The following is a 22,497-nucleotide window of genomic DNA, read 5'->3' as shown; positions in this document are numbered from 1 at the left end:
TGACATGCTTGACGAGGGGGCTGCTGCTACTCAGGCCTCGTTATCACTTTCTACACCCTCTGCCCTCCTCTGGCCTGAAACCAAGTCAGTGTTGGGTCCCCTCTACAACTTCCCATTCACGGATGCCAGAGTGCAAGAAGCGGTTAAAAAGCCTTTCTATGGCCGTGCCATGTCTCTGTTACCACACTAGTAACTTTACCTAGGCCCACTGCAGTCACTTGCATTCTCTTGTCCCAGACTGCTGGCCAAAGCCCGTAACGGCCTCTGATTTTTCTGACTGGTCTGGTTTTAGGGGCTTTCCTTCCTTTCTCCTTCCAGGAATAGGACTTTTCACTACTTCGTCTCCTCTGGAGGCCCTACCCACCCAGTCAACGTGTGCTTCAGTATGCTGGGGACGGCAGTGTCCGCCTCATTCCTCGCAGCATGGCTGACCAACACGCCAGGAGAGAAAGCCGAAGGACCAGAGGAGAGGCAGGGGTTGGACGCTCACTAAGACTGAAACTGGACAATGCCTGGGCATAGACCGAACGTTAGGGACTTAAATGCCTCCTTATCCAATTTATCTTCTCAGGTGGAACGACTTCGAGTCAGTGCACAAAAGAGGCAGATGCAGGCGCTGTCTGGCTCAGCTGCCCCACTGCGAGTGTATGGAAATGACCTGACTATTTGGGTGATTGGGGTTCCCCAGCCTGTTCCCTTTCTCCTGAGGGAAGGGTCGTGTTGGCATCCTGGAGGTAGAAGAGCTATGTAGAGTGAAGGCAGACAAAGGAAGACTTGGGAGAGGAGAGAACATTAGTCCTTTAAAAAAAAAAAAACTGGTTCTTCCTAAGGAAGGAAGCTTTTATTCATCCTAGAGCACAAAAGACAAAATAGCACTCTTCGGTTTCATAATGTTTATGTTCTTTGAAATTTTCAACCCCATCCAATTCTCCCCGTATCATATACCTCCCTACCCACTCAGCTTCGTGTTTTCTACCCACCTGCCCCGCTCCACTGAGTCCAATTTGTGTTGAGTGATTACTCGAAGGCATGGGACTTGCCCTAGAGTAAGATCAATATACTAGGTGTTGTATCATCTTAAAAAGCAAACAAACAAAAACCCTGAGCTCGTCTTTCCTTGAAGCAATAAAATGCCAATAACTCCCCAACTAGAGGTGGGACAAACTGCTGATCTTCCCCTTCTCCACGATGGGATTTTGCCTGACTTGGGTTTGCACGTGTCCTATGCGTCCTATGAGATCCTGTTGTGTCTGGAAAAGACTGTTTCTGTGATATAGACATCCAGTTCGTGGCTACATATTCCAACATCTCTTTTTCTCTGCACGTTGCCCAGTGGTGGGTCTCTGTGCTGATTAGACAACAGCACATGACCCCTAAGTGTTTTATCTGCATCTCAAGGCTGAGGTTCAGAAGGAGACTTCTCACCCTTTTCAGCTACCTGTTGACCTATTTATTATTCTCCCAGCTGGCATCTGGCTTCATTTCACATGGCTCCACCATCTTGTTAAATCTCTGTGGATTCATAAAGGAAGGAAATTATTTTTTTCTTTAAAGAGTCTAAAAGCATAATACATATATATAATTTTAAAATAGAACCCACAAAGAAGTCTATTGACACTGTTCAGTCCTCCCATCCATCCAATCAGGAAAGTTGAAGTGCAATGAAAAAAAACAAAACAAAAAACCCAGGAATAGAGGAAAACCATGTCCTCAATTATCAGAAGAACTTGTCACTCAGCCAAATCTGTGTATTAAATAAAAGTTATTAAGGAGTTGTCCTTGTCCTTTTATTTATGAAAATTAATTTTATTTCAACTGAGTCTAACAGCTTGGCCATTATTTTGAAAACTACATATGATCATACTTTGGGAATGAGCCAGGATAGAAAGAACCTAAAATTTGGGTCATACTTATAATTAGTTATTAATATGCACATAAGGAAAATCTTTGTACATCTTAAGCTTTGTCAAAAAATTTCTGAAAGTATATCAAAGAGACACACTATGACATTGGATAGGAAGCAAATTAACTTCATCCATGTGGAGCTATTAAGCGTGAGAATGAGTACACCACGGAGAATTAAGAGCAATTAAAAACACTTACGCCTTTTTAATCCGTACAAAGCAAAGCCGAACATTTCATCATCATAAAGCTACTAGTCTTCATAATACTTAACTTGTCCACATAAGAATTAGATAACATACTTTAAATCAAAGACGGATAATTCCTTAGAGCTACTGTGTGTAGCTTTATCACTTCCAAAACTGCATCTTCCTTATCAGTCATTTAAGCTAGAGAGCAATCCTTTCCCTGGGAGAGGAATCTCCATCTTCAATTTTCAATGGCCAGAGATATCTGATGGTAAGCCCAGGATGACATAGAAAGGATAAGACAGAGAAGAATTTCTGACTTCCCTTTCATCACACACAGCTTCACTCAAGGCACTGCACAGAGATGTGTTTGCCACTGATGTAAACACATGCTTGCGTGTGTACACCCAGGCTCTCCTTGCAGGTTACAGGTAAGGCATCCAAGAAAGACTTAAGTCATGCCAAAGCATGGCATTTTGAGGAACTTTTGTTACATGAAACTATAAACTCACATAGCTAAACTTAATTCTCATATGTATGTATGCTATTTTTCATTCTTCCAAGTATTTTTAAACATCTCAAATTCTTTATTACACCAAGAACTCTTTCAAGAAATATACCTCATATCAAACACTGTTTTTGTTTGTTTGTTTTGTTTTTTTGAGACAAGGTTTCTCCGTGTAGCTTTGGCTGTCCTGGACTCGCTTTGTAGACCCGGCTGGCCTCAAACTCACAGAGATATGCCTGCCTCTGCCTCCCAGAATGCTGGTATTATAGGTGTGTGCCACTGCACCCTGCTGCAAACGTATTTTTATATACAGAAAATGTAATGAAATGTCGTGTGTACAGTGTACACACAATACATGAGCTGAATTCAAGCATTAAGCACAGCTCAAACCTTTAACAAATAAAGCTGTTATTTACAAAGTAGTCCACTGAGGCAATGCCCTTGAGTGAGATAACAAAAACAAGTCACACATAAACTCCAGCTCCTAGACAGCATAGTAATGAACCGTTAAGACTTAAAAGCTTTTCTTAGGCATCTACTTTCCTCATCACCTCGGTTTTAGACAGCTTTTGTTGTGATTAAATCTACCATGTCTGAATCCTAAATCAATGCACATCCAATGAACCTGACATTACATGTGCAGTCTTAATAAGAAGGTTGTGTGTGGATGAAGGATGCTATCAGCAAGTCACCTTGTGATACTACAAAGATGCTGTGCTGTGGGCCTCAGGCTCCAGGCATTGATGTCCACAGTAAGTGAAATCACCAACTACTCTACCAGCTTTTTCAAGTTCCCACTGATCTGAAGAGTAAGGGAGTCACAAGTCAAAAGTCTTACATTGACACCACCTGCAGAGAACAAAGTGGTACCATCCTGACGGCTGCATTTCTTAGTGCCTTCCTGAGGCTTCATTCACCAGACAACTATTGCAAAGGAGAAATGGTACCAGAAGTCTCGTCACAATTCCAATTTTGTCTGTTTGAACATGTGTGTGCATTTGTGAATATGCCGACGTTTACATGGGTAGGTCAGAGGACAAATTGCATGGGTTTGTTTTAGTTTTCCACTATGGGGGACTGGTCAGGGGACATTGGATTTGGCAGCAAGTGTCACTGGCCCCTCAGCAAGGTCCAATTCTTTTACTTTCATAGTATGAAACAAACAAATCCTCAACTCTCATGACCAGACCAGAAAATATATGAAAAAATTTTTGTGCTATCCAGAAACATAGCGCATCCCCTGAGAGTGAGGAAAGAAAAAATATCCCCACTTCATTCAGATTCTATAATTAACAACTTTTCACCAATTTGAAATTTCATTTAAAGATGAGCAGTGTCGGTGTGGCTTTGTTTCTGAACATAAAGCCATTCCTATTTGTAGATTCCCTAATGAAAGTTTCTAAAAATATCCTTTTGAAAATGTTTCAAGATATATTAGATGTTTTCTATTTTTAATTTATGTTATTTTTAGGGAAATACTATGGATTGTTACAGTTCCTCACAGGCTCTCCCAATAAGTTCTTCTCCGAAGCCAATGTAACGCATGACACTACACTATACACATTGCCTCCTGAGCAAAACTATGTCTAGGACAATGTTCAAAGTCATCCAAGATCCTGTCACAGAATTCTCCTCTACCCCTTGACCTGTGCTGTCCAGGTCCACTTCCTCTGTACCCAGATGGCACAGAGTATACTTTTATCTCCTTAAGTTTAGTTAAAGAAATGCTTCAGAGGAACTACAGCTTTCAGATTTGTCTCGCCAAGTTCAATATCCCAAAATACACTAAGTACGGGGAGAATGATGATTGCATCATTTGGAAGATGAGTGCATATCAAGACATAATTTAAGGTTTCTACTGCACATTAATAGACCTGGCCTCAATGCTGAATTTTCCTCTGTTGTACCTCATGAGAGTTAATTTACTAACAAAGACATTATCATATATAAGAAAATTGAAATGTAGGAAAGAAAAGAGTACTTATTGGCTTATATGACAGATGGCAGAGTGACATTTCAACAAAGTTGTGATTAATGTATGTGCAAATACCCATTCAATAGGAAAACTCTATAACACCAAATAGAAATTCTGATCAAATCATAGGTTCTTGTGACAAGTCCTCATTATTTTTACAACCCAGGAAACTGTTAGCCAATTGGCATCTGAGTTCAGCAAACCTAATGGTGATAAAAAAAAAAAAAGGATAGCTACCCCTGGACAAATATTTGTATTTGATTGTATTCTTTATCACTAAAAACAGCTCCTTTGAGCCCTGGTAGCTATATTAGATTACCTATTGTGCAATTCATGGCCTCCTGAAACAAGAATAGATTTTTAACTCAGAATAACCAGCTTTTGTTAATTTGAAATTTGAGGTTGGAGAGACAGTTTAGTTGGTTAAGTACTAGCCATGCAATCATAAATACTAGAGTTCAGCTCTCTGACACCCACATAAATGCTAGGTGGGCATGGCTTGCCTATAATCCCAGCACTCAGGAAGTAGAGACATGGGATTGCTATAGCCAGTTGCTTGCATTGGCAAGCCAGATATAGGGATATATGTTTGAATACTTGACCCGTCATTGGTAGAACTGTTTGGGAAGGATTAGAAGATGTGGTCTTGTTGGAGGAGGAATGTCACTGTGGAAAGCTTTGAAGCTGCAAAAGATTCATGCCATTTCCAGGGTGCTTTCTGCCTTCTGTTTGTAGATTCAGATATGTTCTCTCAATTGTTCCTGCTGCTACACCCTCAGTCGACTATCATGAATTCTGACCCTCTGGAACATTAAACCCATTAAACACTTTCTTTTATAAGTTTCCTTCATCATGGTGTTTTATCACAGCAATAGAAAAGTAGCTAATAAATATATGTATTAAATACTCATAAGCACATACACACACACAAATGGAACGTAGAGACAGGATGGTCAGGGGCTCCCGGTAGCCTCAACTATTATAATGAAGTCAAGGCCAACCTTAACTACATGAGACTTTTTTCAAGAAAAATATTTTTTTTTTGATCAACATAGGAACTCTTGTTAAATCTCTGAGAGCTTCTTATATACATATAGTGAATTTTAATCATTCTCTTTCTTTATTTTCCTTTCTCACCACCCCTTCCTTTTTCTACTTAAACTTTTTACCACCACATCCCCGTCATACTTCAGTATCTTTCCTGTGTGCATGACACACTGCATTTAGTTAGGGATATTTGCATAAGCATGGATAAGAGGGTATTTGCCAGAATGTGAGCAATTTATCAGTGGCTACACCACTGGTGAAAGCAACACCTCTACCCCCAGTCACCATTAACTATTTCAAAAATAATAGCATTTCATATTAGAAAAATATGAATGAGGTAGTTATCTGGGATTTGTAATTAAGTCACCTGGCAAAGTATGTCAAAGAAGTATTTTAAAGCCTAACATCATCTTATATGTTCCTTATCCACACTAAAGAAAGCTAGAAGCAAGACTGGCACCCATAGACCCACATAGCTCACCAATAGTGGTGTGAAATTAAGGCAAATTGATCCCCATAAAGAGCAAGAATTTACGTGGTTCATTATGGGCCTCACTTGTTTGAGTTTTCATATGTCAGTTAATTTACTTTACCAGAAAATACACATTTGTGATCTTTTTTTATTCATTATTTTTTCTTCACCTCAAAAATTTTGGGATGATTATAGACATTCTGCTACCCTTGGAAAAGGAAAAACCTTTTTTAGAATTAGCTCACAACACTCAGCATTTGAATAATAAAGCAAAGCTCCTTCAAACTTAAAGTTGAGTGTCAACATTGAGGGATGGTGACAATCGCCATCTCATTTCTCAGCTCAGTCTTGAGAGACTGAATTACCAAGACAGCTGGTTACCAAGTTAGCAGCTGCTAACCAACAGGCCATGCCTTCTTTACAGAAACACAACCCTGATATATGTGGACGAAGTCAGTGCCCATGGCACTGGAGAAATGAAGGACTTGATGCTTGTTAGAAAAGTCTTAACACGAGCCAAGTGTGCTGGCGCACTCCTTTAATCCCAGCACTCAGGAGCTAGAGGCAGGTGGATGTCTGTGAGTTCAAGGTCAGTTGTCTCAAAAAAGCAAGAGAGAGAGAGAGAGAGAGAGAGAGAGAGAGAGAAATATTAATGCAGAACACACAGTCTATAGATTGGTTTCCTATTGTCATTGCAACAAACTACTCCAACTACTAGTTTATTCTCTTGTCATTCTATGGGAAAAAGTCACAAAATGGGGCCTGTGCCCCATCTGGAGTGTTAGAGAGTCTGTTTCGCTGTCTGTTCTAGCTTCTAGGGTTCATTTACATTTCTTGGCTCATGGACCCTGAAAATCAATATCATTGTATGCTCCAGTCTCTCTATCTGCTCCTTGGTCCTTACAGGTCTTCTGTATCTGCCTTGTATACTTATGGTTATAAAGGCCTTACCCAGATAACGCACCATCACCAAGCTTTGGAGTCTCTCTTGCCATGTAAATCAATGCATTTACAAGTCCTGAGAATTAGGACATGGAATAGGTTGGCAGAGGTGTAATTATTCAGCCTATCATAGAAGATGCTGAGGGCTCTGGGTGGCCAAATGAAAAACTTACACTGTGTCAAGCCAGCGGTTTCAGAGGTTTGTCTCTTACTAGATGATACTGTTTTGAGAAATAGTATCTGCAAACACAATGGCATCTTTCCTAGCTGGATTATAGTGAAGGTAACAATCATAAATGGCTTAACTTTGTCATCAACAAAATACATTATGCCCTCCAAATAATAATAGTTACAACACTCTAATAGTGTTTACTAATGATGATGAGGGGTATTAATGACAGCTAAGAATAGCCCAGGGAAAGATCAAAATCATATTCTAGCAAAGAGCCTCAACCTTTTCCCACATTAAAACTTTAATCAGAGCTCTCAATACTGAGGGAAATAGGCTTGTTTACATCTTCTCTTCTTTAGCTGGATGATTTGTGTCAAGAAATAAAAAGATACAAAAAGAATCAAGGATTCACCCAGCTACAGGTAAAGCCAACAGCTCATGGGATAGTCTAAGCAAGCATGCTCTTAAAGTTAGTTTTGTTTTTTTTTTTCTCTATTTCATGCACTATGGGACTATGGAATGATTTTTTTCCCAAGGTCAAGACAACCTCAGTGTCCACGAATTTTACTTTCTATAAACTTTCTATTGCAACTGTGATTTGATTATTTCCAAAATGTTCCAATGAGAAGAAAACCAAAAGATGCTGTAGGATCAGGCACTCCCCGGACATCCATCACCTAAGTCCTTTATTACTTTAATGACTGTGCACTGGGAAAAAAATTTAATGTGCTTTCAAGTTTTCCAATTTAGAAAAAGGACTAGATTTTAATGTGAATATGTTTTTAACATTTTCCATGCTGTAGGGGAATGGCTTTTGGGAGAAAAGTGTAATGAATGTTTTTTAATCATGCTAAAATAGTTCGCCAAGAATCTGTGGCTTAACTTTTTGATGACAACAAAATAGAAAAGATCAAACATATTAATCAACCAGGCTCCTCGTTTCTCAGCATGGCTTCCTATTTTTTAAACATATTTGAAACATAAAATTCATCCAGGGAAATGGGATAAAATAAGCCTTCTGGTTAATTGTGAGCCTTTTCTTCCTGTGTAGACCAGTGTATAGCACTGTCGCCCCCCCCATCCCCACCCCACCCCAAGCACTCCTGTGTGGAACACTGTCACCCCTCTGTGCACCCATGTGTGGAACACTTGTCACCCTCTGAGCACTTATGTGCGAAACACTGTCGCCCCTCTGAGCACCCTGACCTATCCCTCCATACTGGTCCTTAGCCCCCACTACACACCTCCCCTTCCTTTTTACTTCCTTTGTTCTCATGTGCCCTTCAGGCTTTCAATAAATTCTTAATGTCATTGATGAAAATGTCACTGCTGAGATTTATGGTCCATCTCTCTCTGCAGCCCTTTAGCTCCAAAGCAAACAACTTGCTTTCCAGGAGCTTGTCTTCCTATTTAAATTCAACAGGGATCAAAGAGCAACTCCTTTCCCATTTTCCTTCTCTTTGGTTTGAGTATCTCCTTAAGGATGCTCCAACCACCACACCATGCAGACACATCCTCCCTACACTCCAAGATGCCATAAGGAAAGCTCAGTGAGACAGTGAGGACTTTCCCTTGCTCCATCTAGAAGGTAGACTGTATCCAGGGCAGTGAGAGTTGAAGATGCCAGTGCAACCCTGCACAGGTACCATAATATTTAATGAAGTGTACGATGAATGTTTAAAACATGTGTGAGCAGTTATAAGATGTCACACTTCCAAGTTTCCAGTTTCAAGAAAAACCATAAGCCATGCGATTTTAAAACATTCTTTTGATCATCTCCTTGTCATTGTATCTGGTAACTTTACTCTCTCCACAATTGCCCCAGAGGATGAAGGACAATAGACATTATTCTAAAGGACTTCAGAGTTCTTCACTAAAAGATGTGATTAAAGACTGAAAAATACTACTATCCAAACTAATTAGAGAGAGTTACGGACTAATTCAGTTGTGTGATGTGAAGCTGTTCTGAGTTGGTTTTATTGGAGACACAAATTCTATTATATTCCAAATGCAATTTCCCAATTCCACAGCAAAGAATTGAGTAATCCGTATAGCTCTTCAATTTTCTTGCTAAGATTCAAAGTTTTGCTTATCTCAAGTTATGAAATATGAATTATTTCAGTGACTCAACCTCTAATTTCAAGGAGATTTGGGGAACAACTCTTTAATTAGTCTTTATCATGCTTGCTTAAACCTTGCCAGCAAGCTCTCTCCTGAAAGTAAATTAAAGCCAGAAGAGAAAGAACCTGAACAGCCTCCCATAACACCACTGCCTACTCAACAGCTAAGTCTTCAAAAGACTCATCATCCTGAAGTGACATCATTCCGACTGCAAACACTAATCATGCTCAGAAAAAGTTATATGAAAAGTCAGAGTAACAACGTGTGTGTGTGTGTGTGTGTGAGAGAGAGAGAGAGAGAGAGAGAGAGAGAGAGAGAGAGAGAGGTGGGGGAGGGAGAGGGAGAGAAAAAGCCATAAGGTAAATATTTGCTACTGGTAAAGTTAATGCATATTCATCATTTTCAATAGTTTTCTTGTCCTAGAAATATTTCTTTACCCAAAGAGATATTTAAATTCTTCTTAATTTTTTATCGTTACCAACACAGAACACTTTAGCTTTTACTACTGTTATGTATTTTTTATGATTATGTTTCAGATGACAGTTCACAAAATGAACACCTAAAACCCAGGGCTTAACCACTGCTGGTGTCTTAGAAGTGCTTATTTTCTTTTAGCCATCAGAAAACATTAAGAAAAGAAAAATGTTTAAATCAAGTAAACCAGGAAATAGACAAACACATTTTATGAGTCATTGAAGAAGTGACCTTTCTGTGCTTCCAAACAGTGTGAAGTGCGAAACTCACACATGAGTTGCCTGATTTCATCTGCTTACTTCCCCGAGGGGCTGGAGATGGAGCTCACTTGATGAATGCATGAGGTTCAGGCTCAGGCTCCGGACCACCTAAAGCTGATGCAGTAGTGCATACCTATAGTCCCATCACTCAGGAGATAGAGGCAGGAGACTCAGAAGTTCAAGAACATCCTCCGGTGCATAATGAGTTCAAGGCTGGCATCGAATACATAAGACCCTGTTAGGAGAACAAAACCACGTCTAAGGAGGTCATTTGTTACCTCCACTTGATCATGAGGGCTCAGATTCTCAGAGATGGGAAGTAGCTTGCCGAAGCTCCATAGCTAGAGACTTGACAAAGTGCTTGACTTCCTCTTTCAGGGTGACTCTACACAGACTCAGTCATGCAAATTGTCATGTGAAAGCTGCTTATATGCTAAGGCAGAGTAAGACATCCCAATATGGTGTGTACATCTTTTCCATGTGTTGGTAAATGTTCGCTTGTCTCCTGATCCTTTCACTCTAGATGAAACTGTAATATGAATAGTTTATTACCAAGGTAATGTGACCAAACCTGCTGTAGCAACTTGTAGGACTGACTCATAAAAACCTCTCAAAAGAGTATCTGCTCATCACATATAAAGACAAAAACTGTAATTCTGTATTGTACCTTGTACAAAGAGTCACTCAAAATGGATCAAAGGCCTTAATGTAAGGCAGCAACTGGAGCTGCTAGAGTAACGCAGAAGGAAGAACTTCAAGATGCAGGGGTGACTTTCTGAAAAAGACTCTGATCACTCCAGTCAAGTAACAAGGGTTAAAGTGTTGAAGAGATGACTCAGTCAGCATTGCAGCACTTTCTGCAAAGCCTAGCAACTTGAGTTCAATCCTCTAAACCCCCATAAAGTGCTGGATGAAGTAAAACACATCTGCAAACCCAATACTTCTATGGCAAGACACAAGGTGGAGAAAGGAGAATTGCCTGGAAGTTCAAAGGCCAACTACCTTGAGCAGCAGCATGGCCGCAGTAAGAGAGACGTGTCTCAAGGTACAAAGGTGAGAACTGATGGCGACAACTTATCTTTGGGTTCTGGAGGGATGTTCAGTGGGTAAGAGCACTTGCTGGTTTTGTAGAGGACCCAAGTTTGGTTCCCAACACCCACATGGAGGCTCCCACTAACAGCCTATAAGATCCAGTACCCTCATCTGGTCTCTGCAGGGCCCAGACACACACATGTTGCACCTATGTAAATGCAGACATTCACATATACAAAACAAAATTAAATAAATCTTCTGATAAGATTGCAACATGCTTTTGAGTAGAAAAGAAAATGATCACCGAAGTGAAGAGACAACCTTAAAAAATAGAAGAAAATCATTGCCAGTTATTAAACCAACAAACAGTAATATACGGGCTGGAGAGATGGCTTAGCAGTCAAGAGCACTGACTGTTCTTCCAGAGGCCCTGAGTTCAATTCTCAGCAACCACATGGAGGCTCCCAACCATCTATAATGAGATCTGATGCTCTCTTCTGGCCTGAAGGAGTACAAGCAGGCAAAGCACTGTATACATAATAAATAAATAAATCTTAAAAAAATAATATACAGACTATGCAAAGACTCAAAATATTAAACACCAAAAAAATCAAATAATCCAGCCAATGAAGGGTAAATAAGAACAGAAATAAATAAATAAGAACAAGTAAATAAATACAAATAGCCAACACACATGAAAGAAAGTGTCCCATGTCTTTAGCTATCATAGAACCGCAAATCAAAATGACATGCAGAATCCATTTCACCCCAGTCAGGCTAGCATTAAGAAGCAAGAAACAACAAATTGGGTGATGATGTGAAGTCAAAAAGAAAGGAAAGCTATACACAGCTGATGAGCACATCCATTAGCGTGGCTACTAGGGGAATCCGAATAAAGGATCTTTAAAACATTAAAACCAAAGTTATGATAAGATTCAGCTATGTCATTTCTGGGTACTCACCAAGAAGAATCAATGTCAGTTTACTGTGGTGATATCTTCATACTCATGTTTATTATGATATTTTCTTTTTTTTTTTCTTTGCCTTTTCGAGCTGCTCAAGTATGGGCCCATACAGAGATGTTTTTTATTGCCATCATAACTTAAAGGGAAGCTTAAGCAATGTCCGGAGCCCTTGATGTCCTGCAGATGAAGGAGGAGGACGTCCTCAAATTCCTTGCCACAGGAATTGGATCAGCAGAGTGATTTATCAATGAATGGACCTATCAATGAACAGAAGATTTAACAAATGTTCACAGTGTCATTTATGTGGAACTCAAACTTAGTTGTGTGATCAGGATTTTTCATTTGTTTCGTTAGATTCTGCTATAAAAAAGGATAAAATCATGTCATTTGCAAGAGAGTGGGTGGAACTTAAGATATGATTTTAAGAGAAATAGAGCCAGCCTCACGATGACAAGTATTCTGTGGGGAGGGAGAAGGGGAACAAAATTGGTAAAAAAGAAATTAATATGATCAAAATATACTATACACATACATAGGACTGTCATGACAAAACTATTATTTTATAAATTAACGTGTACCAAAAATTATTTAATGTATATGTGTATCAAAATGTTACTCTGGAAAAAAAAAGAAAAAAAAAGTTACCCTGCTGATTTGCACAGTCTTTATAGTTTTATGTACCAGGTCAAAATAAAGCACAGCCTTTATAGTTTTATGTACCAGGTCAAAATAAAAATATGTTTTAATTAACCAAACATCCCACCAGCCATTTGATGTCAATGAGAGTTTCCTAGTAAAATACAAAATAAATGGTAAAATTGGTGTGTCAGAAGAATAACAAATGCTGTTTTAGTACAAGTATATCCTGTGTTATACTTAAAATATTTCTTAAGGACTTTAACAATCAAGTTGCCATATTAACAGATAGAAGGCTGCAAAATGTAATGTTTCATAGAAGGAAAATTCAATAAAAGATTCTCTTTTATGTGGAATTCAAACTTAGCTGTGTGCCCAGGATTTTTCATTTGTTTCATATTGTTTTGTTTTTTGACACATCTGGCTAGCCCTTAACTCTCTATGTAGATTAAGCTGGTCTTAAGCTCACAAGAGATTCACCTGCCTGTCTCAAGAGTACTTGCATTAAAGGCATGCATCACCACACCTGACCCTCCGAGATTTTTCATTTGCTAAACCTGGCTGCTCAAATGCCAAGGCTTACAGTCACTTAGGAGGCAGCCATATGCCAGAATATGCAAATCCAACACCCATAGACTACACTCAGAGGCAGCCCTCTTCTGAGTGTTTCATGAATAGGAAATCAAGTCCCATTGGGTTATAAACAAAGATCTTTGAATTCACTAGTACCACACAATCAATAGTAATATTAATGCTCATGTAAGTGACCAGAGTTTATCATTCATGCCGCAGAAAGGCAGCTAGGGGTGAAAACTGTTTATGTTTGCTGGCACACGTGTCCCAGATTCAAATTTCTGATCAATCGCCTCGAAGTTGTATGATTTTTTTTTTTACTTCACTGGCCTTCATTTCTTTGTTCATAAAATTTTATAGTCAGTATTAAGAAGGTAGCATAAAAATCAAATAAGATAATATGTGTAAAAAATAAACATTAGGTACACAACACATAATATACTAACACTGGTGCTTAGGTTTACTAGCACAATGACTGAAGCCTGGAGAAATGGCTTTGTTGGCAAAGTACTTGTCTCCTTTACAGGAAGCACTGGGTTCAAGCTGCAGACCACGTCGACTAAGCTGGTGGTGCGCACCGGTAATTCCAGCACTCAGGAAGTGCAGTCGAGAGGACCAGGTCGAGTGTTCAAAGTCACTCTCAGCTGCAACAAGTTTGAGACCAGCCTGGGCATGAAACACACACATATAACACCGCATATACTGCTTTTATGTTAACAGCATCATGGGAAATGATTTTGTTTTATGCCTTTTTAAATGAAGTTTTATTTTTCTAGCATAATTAAGTCTATAGAACTCATTTTGTGATTAGCTACCATATAAGTTTATGTTGCTGTGACCAAAATGCCTGACACAACTGCAGGAAGAAAAGGCTTGTTCCAGCTCACAGTTTCAGACTGGTTTCAGCCTGTCAAGGGCAAGCGTGATGATGGAATTCCATGTGCAGCAACAGAAGATGAGTGAGTAGCTGCTTTTACATGCAGTGGAACAGGAAGGAAACAGAGCAGAGCCAGAACCCAGTGGGGTGGGTGTCCCCTCCCAAGTCTCATCCCTAGTAACCTCTTAAAGGCACCACCGTCTCCCCCAGGCTGCACACTACTCAGACACAAATGCTCAAACATGAGCCTGTAGGTGACATGTCAGATTCAAACTCTTAATGGTTGCTTTTTTAAGATTTCTTTTTATTATTTTTAGTTACATACGTTTGCAGTTACCTAGAAAGACCAGGAGGTACTCAACCACTGAGCCATCTCTCTCGTCCCCAAGTGCTGCTTTTCATCTGTCATCTTTGAATTCTGCGATTGTTTGGCTGAGATCAGCTGGTCTCTGAGTTTTCCTAGTGTAGGAGTGCTACTACTTTCAGGTCACGATTCCAACACAAGCTCCAACAGGTGCTTTATAAAAATAAATAAAAAATAAGATAAAAATAAAAAGTCTGTATTTCACCTTTATAACTGAGCACAAATTTACTATCTTACCAAGGAGAATTAAAAAGTTTTTTCATTTGAAGTAAAATAATCATTAAGTAGCCCGCTTCTGTGAAAGCCGCTGTCCTCTACTCTATAAACACAAATACCTAAGCACAGTATGCCTGTTCCCCCATCCACTTAAAATCCATATGGTCCAAGTGGACAACTGGCCCCCCTTTTTATTTTCTTTTTGCTGGTTTTAATAAATTTTTTCAAGTATTTTAGAACATGAGTACACTGTATTTATATTATTTCTATTGCTCACTCTCCCTTTCAAGTCCTCTTTGCCTCCTCCACTTCCTCTTAGATTCATCATGCTCCTCATGATTATTATTGATTATACAATTTATGTGTATATATCATACTGTGTCAATTTAATGTTGCTTGTATGCACATGTTTTTAAGGCTGACCACTATCAAGTCTTAAATACCACCTTAAGACATCTTCAATGCTTAAAATATAAAGGCGATAACATAGATTAATGGTTATTATGATGGCTCATCTCCGATATTAACTTGGCTCCGTCTGGAATCAGGGGCTGGGCACATCCATGAGAGACTTTCTTGAGTGGATCATTTGAGGTAGGAAGATTCACGGCACATCTAAGGCACACTTTCTCCTGGCAGCTCACATAAAAAGATGCTGAGGAAGGAAGCTTTTGCTCCTTACCTGCTTGCCCTCCCCCCTCGCCAGCAGTTTCATCTGTTTTGTTGTGGAAGCACTCCTTCACTGGTGTTAGGATGTACTTCTTCAGGATCCCAACACGGGCTGAAGACTGATATCTCTCTAGGAAGCCTTTTGGACTCCAGCACCACACTGGGACTGTTGAGATATCGGTCTCACTGATTGAACAATTACTGGGTTCTTCTCTGTTGGAGATAGCCATTGTTGGAAAACCCGCATCACTGCCTGTAAGCCACTCTAATAAACGTCTTGTAATATCTATCAGTTTGTTCTCTAGAGAATCCTGATGAACTATTATATTACATATTTAATTCTTTGAAAATAGGCTATCCATACCTATAGAATGTTACAGAATTTTTTCATATCATATCACAAGGAAATAAAATGCAAGACACACAAAATAATGAAATTACTTCTTAAAGTACAAAGTAAAATTTTTTAAAGACATTGAAAGATCAATTCTCAACTTCATATGGAAAAACAAAAAACCCAAAATAGCTAAAACAATCCTATACAAAATGATCCGCAGGAGGAATCTCCATATTCAATCTCAAGCTGTACGATAGAGCAACAGTAATTGAAACAGCATGGTACTGACACAGCAACAGGTTCATTGATCAATGGAATCAAATCGAAGACCCAGAAATGAATCAACACACATATAGTTACTTGATTTTTGACAAAAAAAGCCAAATCTATTCAATGGAAAAAGGATAGCATCTTCAACAAATGGTACTAGTCTAACTGGATGTCTACATGTATAAAAATGTAATTAGACCCATATTTGTCACCATGCACAAAACTCAAGTCCAAGTGGATTAAAGACCTCAACATAAAACCAGAAACACTAAATCGGCTAGAAGAAAACGTGAGGAAGAGCCTGGAACACATTGGAACAGGAGACAACTTCCTGAACAGAACACCAACAGTCCAGGCCTTAAGGTCAACAATTAATAAATGGGAACTCGTGAGGCTGAGAAGCTTCTGTAAGGCAGGAGACACTGTCAACAGAACAAGCAATAGCCTACAGACTGGGGAAAGATCTTCACCAACCCTGCATCTGACAAAGATCTAATAATCAAAATATATAAAGAACTCAAGAAATTAAATACCACCAAACCAAATAACCCAATTGAGAAATGAGACTCAGAACTAAACAGAAAATTCTCAACAGAGGAATATCAGATGGATGATAAACACTTAAAGAAATGCTCAATGTCTTTAGTCATCAGAGAAATGCAAATCAAAATGACTCTGACATTCCATGTTACACCCATCAGAATGGCTAAGATCAAAAATTCAAGTGATACCACATGCTGGCGAGGATGTGGAGAAAAGGGAACACACTCCTTCCGTGCTGGTGGGAATGCAAACTTGTACAACCACTTTGGAAATCTATCTGGTGCTTTCTCAGAAAACTGGGAATAAGGCTTCCTCAAGACCCAGCTATTCCACTCCTTGGAATATACGCAGAAGATGCTCCAGCACACAACAAGGACATATGCTCAGCCATGTTCATAACAGCCTTATTCATAATAGCCAGAACCTGGAAACAGCCTAAATGTCCCTCGGTTGAAAAATGGATAAAGAAGCTATGGTACATTTACACTATGGAATACTACTCAGCTATTAAAAACAAGGAAATCCCAAAATTTGTGGACAAAGGGATGGAACTAGAAATGATCATACTGAGTAACTTAGCCCAGAAGCAGAAAGACTCACATGGCATGTACTCACTTATAATTGGGCATTAGCCCAAAAGGCATGTCCTATGAAAGTCTTCACTTACCAGGAAATTGGGATAGATGTGAGGACATCCTACTGAGAATCTAGGTAAGAAAAATATAGGAGATGGGGAAATAGAAGGACCCAGAGGATCCTAGAAACCTAAAAAAAGAACATCTTGATGGGTGGATCAAGGCCCAGGCGAGGGGTCTGCTCAAACTATTGCACTAACCAAGGACAATACAAGTAGTAATCATCGATCCCCTACTCTGATCTACCCAATGGGCAGGACATTCTCCACAGTTATGTGGAGAGCAAGGACTAACTCTGACATGAACTCTGGTGCTCTGCTTTGACCACCTCCCCTTGGTGGGGAAGCCTGATGGCGCTCAAAGAAAGAATAAGCAGGCTACCAAGATGAGACTTGATAGCCTAAGACCATATAGTGGGAGAGGAGGTCCCCCTCGGTCTTAGACCTAGGGGAGGGGAATAGGGTGAAAGCAGGAGGGAAGGAGGAATGGGAAGATACAAGTGATGGGATAACAATTGGGTTGTAATCTGAATAAATTAATAAAATTAAAATTTTTTTCAAGTACAAAGTAAAAATAATTCCAAATGCCAATCTCTAAAGTTACATCATTACATTTTATGCTACCGAACAATTAAAATGCATTTTCCATTCCTTCTTCCTGCTGTCAAAGGCCAAGTGAGGGCAATTCTGGAAAAGGCCTTGGGGCAGCGCCTGTGGCTGAATGCTAGTGTGTCCAAACTTAAAGGAGCTCCCACTGATCAACTCTATGGCAATTTGAATAACTAGCAGGCAAGATGTGGATGTGGCTCTGTTGGAGTGCTTGACTAAGAGGCCTAAGGCCTTGGGTTCAATGCCCAGCAGTGCAAAACTAAAAAATAATTGTGATAATACACAGCTCATTTAATAAGCATCCATGCGTTTATATAATAAAAGCAAATATTTATCCCTTAGATGAGAATAGCATAAGGCAAAGCTGAAGTTTACCATTTCCCAACTGTCATGTACTATTGATTAAAATAGGAAGCATCATGATGAGCTGGAGGTAGTGAGTGAGGGCCTGGGGGCAGCCAGAGTACACTTCATGGTTTCCATATATTGCTGCATGAAGTGTTTGCTGAATACAAATGAGAAACGAGGTACTTTGCAGTTAGGAAGCTTAGATCAAGGTTAACAATGGAACTACGGTAACACATATGTCACCTGACTGACCACCTTAGAGAAAGAGTGTCGCTGCTGAGATAGTGCTGGGAAAAAAAACACAGCCTGGAAAATTCATGAGAAAAGGGACTCACAATGAGGCATTCTGCACAACTGATCCATAACCTTCAAAGATGCCTAGACCAAAGGAATCAAGGAAAGATAGAGTGATATAGGGTGACTTACAACAGACAAAAGAAAACATATGGCTGACTCCAGATTGAATCTTTAGGGAAAAACATTGTTGGAGCAGTTCATGACTCAGCTATGATTTATGGATTAAGTGATAGTAATGTAATTGTATTGTTTTTAATCAGTTCATCTATATATGTATTTAATACTAAAAATTAATGTGATTTCCTTTTATGAAAAATTTCTGAAAACTAAGAAATCTAATTATCTCACCTAATTATTACATTTGAACTAAACATATTCTTTCAAAGCATTGTCTTATGCCCCAGATTTCAGGGTTCTAAGGGACTACTTGAGACTCATTTTTGCTTCTTATGCAAAAGCATAAGTATAGAATTCATATACATTCAAGCTACACAGATTCCTTTTGTATTACTGATGGTAAGTTTGGACTAGATCCTAAAACAAAAAAGAAAAAAATATAAGAATGGAACTACACCCCAGGACTAGCACAGTTGTTCACGGGTCATTCAGAGCTATTGTTATGCAGTCTAGCCTCTCAGAGCAGCCTTTCCACATGCCCCATATTAGCAGGAAGAAAAAAACAATGTAAGATTTATCACTACGTCAACTCTTCATCATTGCTGTAACCTGCTTTAAACTGTAGCTCCTCTGTTAATGCTTGCTTTTGTCTTTAGCATAACAGCAGCTATTTTTGTTTTTAAGTCTCCATTTTGATCATAAGGTAAAATTAAGTTCATGTTCTCAGGCTCTACCTGCCTGGGAGTTTGAACAGCCTTGTACTTACAACTCAATACTTGTTGAATGTTCTGCTTGAATTAATGATTTATGTTCTACTTAAACAAAACCACAATAATACTCTGCTATGTTCCTTTCTCCCAGAACAGTGGGGAACTGGAAAGTCCCCAAGCCTATATCCTAGGCAATCACCATAAAATGCTTTGTCTAGCTACCTGGATACATTGTGCTCAGAACTAAATCGATTCTTCTTGTGTTTAGCTAGTCAAAATGGTGTAATGCTGCCCTCCCCTTGCTTCTCACATGGTTACCTGGTTATTGCCTGGTTATGGTTTTCCTTATAAAAACTTGCCTTAGAAACAGACCAGGGTTACAGGAGTCCTCTGTGTCCCTGGGGTGTGGCATGCTAGTAAATCATTAATATTTCACTGAGACTGGTCCTCAAGAGATTTGTGTGGCAATTTTTGTATTGTAACAGTCATAATCATTCCCCACTGTAGCATTCTCAGAAGCATCCCATTTTAATACACGTAGAAATTTCAGGTGCATTTTAATCGCTCGTTTCTTGCTTTGCTCTGATATGCCCTGTCGTAGGATATTTGATCCCATTGTGAACCATGAGATTGTAGACTGTAAAAATCTGTTTCTAGTTGTGGAGTGGTTCAGCCCTAGCACGCACCTTTAATCCCAGAGCTTCCTCTACAGAGAATTAAATAAAGCTAACAGAGATTAAACAGAAAGGAGGGACATGGAGAGACAGGCATTTAAGACAGCGTGGAGAAGGAGCCTTTGGCTTTTGGGCCTATTGGCCTTTTGTCTTTGGGCTTTGGACGTTTAGCTTTTCCCTCTGGGGTGTGAGCTGAGTAGGAAGGTCAGCTGGGTATTTTTTCTGCCTCTCTGAGATAGCAGCCATTCACCCCAGCATCTGGCTTCTGAGTCTTTATTGGTAAAATTGAACAATTGAGGTTTTTTTTTTCCTATAACAACAATACCCTAAGACCAATGTGTTTTGTTTTTCTTCGTTCTTAAAATTAATCTACTCTTTAACAACTTCATCCATATATATGTAACAATATGAATAGAATATATTTATATTCCCCTTAGGGGAAAGAAGCCAGGTGACATGATAAAAAAGAAAGAATAGAACAGAGCAAAGATATTTACAAGAAGGGGCAAGTTTTGTGCTTGCTCCTAAGAAATCTGATTGTTAAATTGTATTCAAGTGTAGAAAAAGGTTGATAAGGATCCAAAATATTTCCTGTAAACAAGATGCTGAGATGGTATCTGCATAATAGCAGGTAGAGCCAGTTATGGTGAGAAACCCCATAATTCCAGCATCTGGGCACTGAGGCAGGAGAATGTCAAGCCTGAAGCCAACCTGAACTACATAGTGAGTTTACAGACAGCCTGAGTTACATAGCAAGATCCTGTATCAAAAGGGAATGGGATGGGAGAAGAGAAAAAGGGAGGGGGGAGTGGAGGGGAGAGGAGGGGAGGTAAGGGGAAGGGAAACTCTAAAATACTAAGGTAGATAAATTGCCCCTGTGTTTATATTGACAGAAAATAACCATACATCTTATGAGACATAGTGTGATGAGTTCATACATTGTACATCAGTTTACTCAAGATATTGAGTTACCCATTATCTCAAACATTTATCAGTTATTAGTGAGGAGAACATTCAAAATCCTCCCTTCTGGCTACTTAGAATTATATGACCCAGTGTGATAAACTTTTCTGCACAAGAGTATTAAAACTTAAATAACTCCTTAAATGTAAAAACCTAAAATTACAAAGCTATTATAAAAATATAGAGACATGCCCTAGAACACTGGTGTGTGCAAAGATTTGGGGGAGGGGTGGCAAGATTAAAAAGCACGGGGCTGACTTTGGAAATCTATCTGGTGCTATCTCAGAAAAATGGGAATAGGGCTTCCTCAAGACCCAGCTATTCCACTCCTTGGAATATACCCAGAAGATGCTCCAGCACACAAGAAAATTTGCTCAACCATGTTCATAGCAGCCTTATTCATAATAGCCAGATCATGGAAACAGCCTAAGTGTCCCTCAGTAGAAGAATGGATAAAGAAACTGTGGGACATTTACACTATGGAATACTACTCAGCTATTAAAAGCAAGGAATTCCCGAAATTTGTGGATAAATGGATTGAGCTAGAAATGATCATAATGAGTGAGTTAACCCAGAAGCAGAAAGACTTAAATGGTATATACTCACTTATATCTGCATACTAGCCCAAGGTGCATGTCCCACGAAAGCCTTCACTTACCAGGAAACTGAGACAGAGGGGAGGACATCCTATTGGGACTCTAGATGAGAGAAGCATGGGAGAATAGCAAAGTAGAAGGATCCAGAGGGTCCAAGAAACCTACAAATAGAACATTATGATAGGCAGATTTGGGCCCGGGGTCCCGCTCAAACTAAGGCACCAGTCAAGGACAATACAGGCGGTAAACTTTAAACCCTACCCAGATCTAGCCAATGGTCAGAACAGTCTCCACACTTGAGTGGAGAGTGGGATATGACATTCTCACATACTCTGGTGCCTCACATTTGACCATGTCCCCTGGAGGGGGAGACCTGGTGACACTCAGAGGAAGGACAGCAGGTTACTGAGAAGAGACTTGATACCCTATGAGCATATACAGGGGGAGGTAATCCCCCTCAGGAACAATCATAGGGGAGGGGAATAAGGGGAAAATGGGAGGGAGGGAAGAATGGGAGGATACAAGGGATGGGATAACCATTGAGATGTAACAAAAATAAATTAATAATAAAAATTTTTTAAAAAAAAAGCACGGGGCTAGAGACATGGGTTGGCAGTTAAGAGCGCTGGCTGCTCTTCCAGATGACCTGGATTCAATTCCCAGCACCCACATGGCATCTCACAACTATCTGTAACTCCTGTTTCACAGACATTCATGGAGGCAAAACATCAATGTTCATAAAATAAAAATATTAAAAAGCACAAAAATAGACACACTGGAAAGTTTCTGCACTGCAGAAGAAATAACAAACATGTGGGTATTACAAATGCTAAGACTGGCAGGGTTTAGTGATAGCGAACGTTGTCATCTGGATGCCAGGGTTCTCAACAAATTCTAGAGATTGATCAGAATGTATCAGGAAGGTAAAATTTGAAGCTTACACAACATGGCTTGAGCTCCAAGTTCTCCCACTTATTAGTTGATCTTGGGGAAATTATTTAATTCC

The 22,497-nt window shown here is 39.5% G+C and overlaps 1 long non-coding RNA gene across 3 annotated transcripts in view; it reads right to left on the bottom strand.

The window, feature by feature from the left end:
- LOC311603471 overlaps window positions 1–22,497 on the bottom strand; it is a 45,796-nt gene that overhangs the window by 12,302 nt on the left and 10,997 nt on the right. For 2 of the 3 annotated variants that reach the window (XR_014781082.1, XR_014781083.1), the window contains exons 5-7: window positions 15,407–15,606; window positions 14,482–14,661; window positions 12,056–12,315 (exon numbers count right to left, since the gene is read on the bottom strand). This is a non-coding gene — a long non-coding RNA (uncharacterized lncRNA). Of the gene's footprint in view, window positions 1–10,250; window positions 10,297–12,055; window positions 12,316–14,481; window positions 14,662–15,406; window positions 15,607–22,497 lie in introns of those variants that run through there. The other variant, XR_014781084.1, reaches the window with a different exon arrangement.

This window comes from Acomys minous (assembly GCF_964271855.1).
Source record: "Acomys minous genome assembly, chromosome: 8".
NCBI classification, from domain to species: Eukaryota; Metazoa; Chordata; class Mammalia; order Rodentia; family Muridae; genus Acomys; species Acomys minous.
The sequence above is the reverse complement of the archived record's forward strand: the minus strand, read 5'-3'. Positions and strand labels throughout refer to the sequence as shown.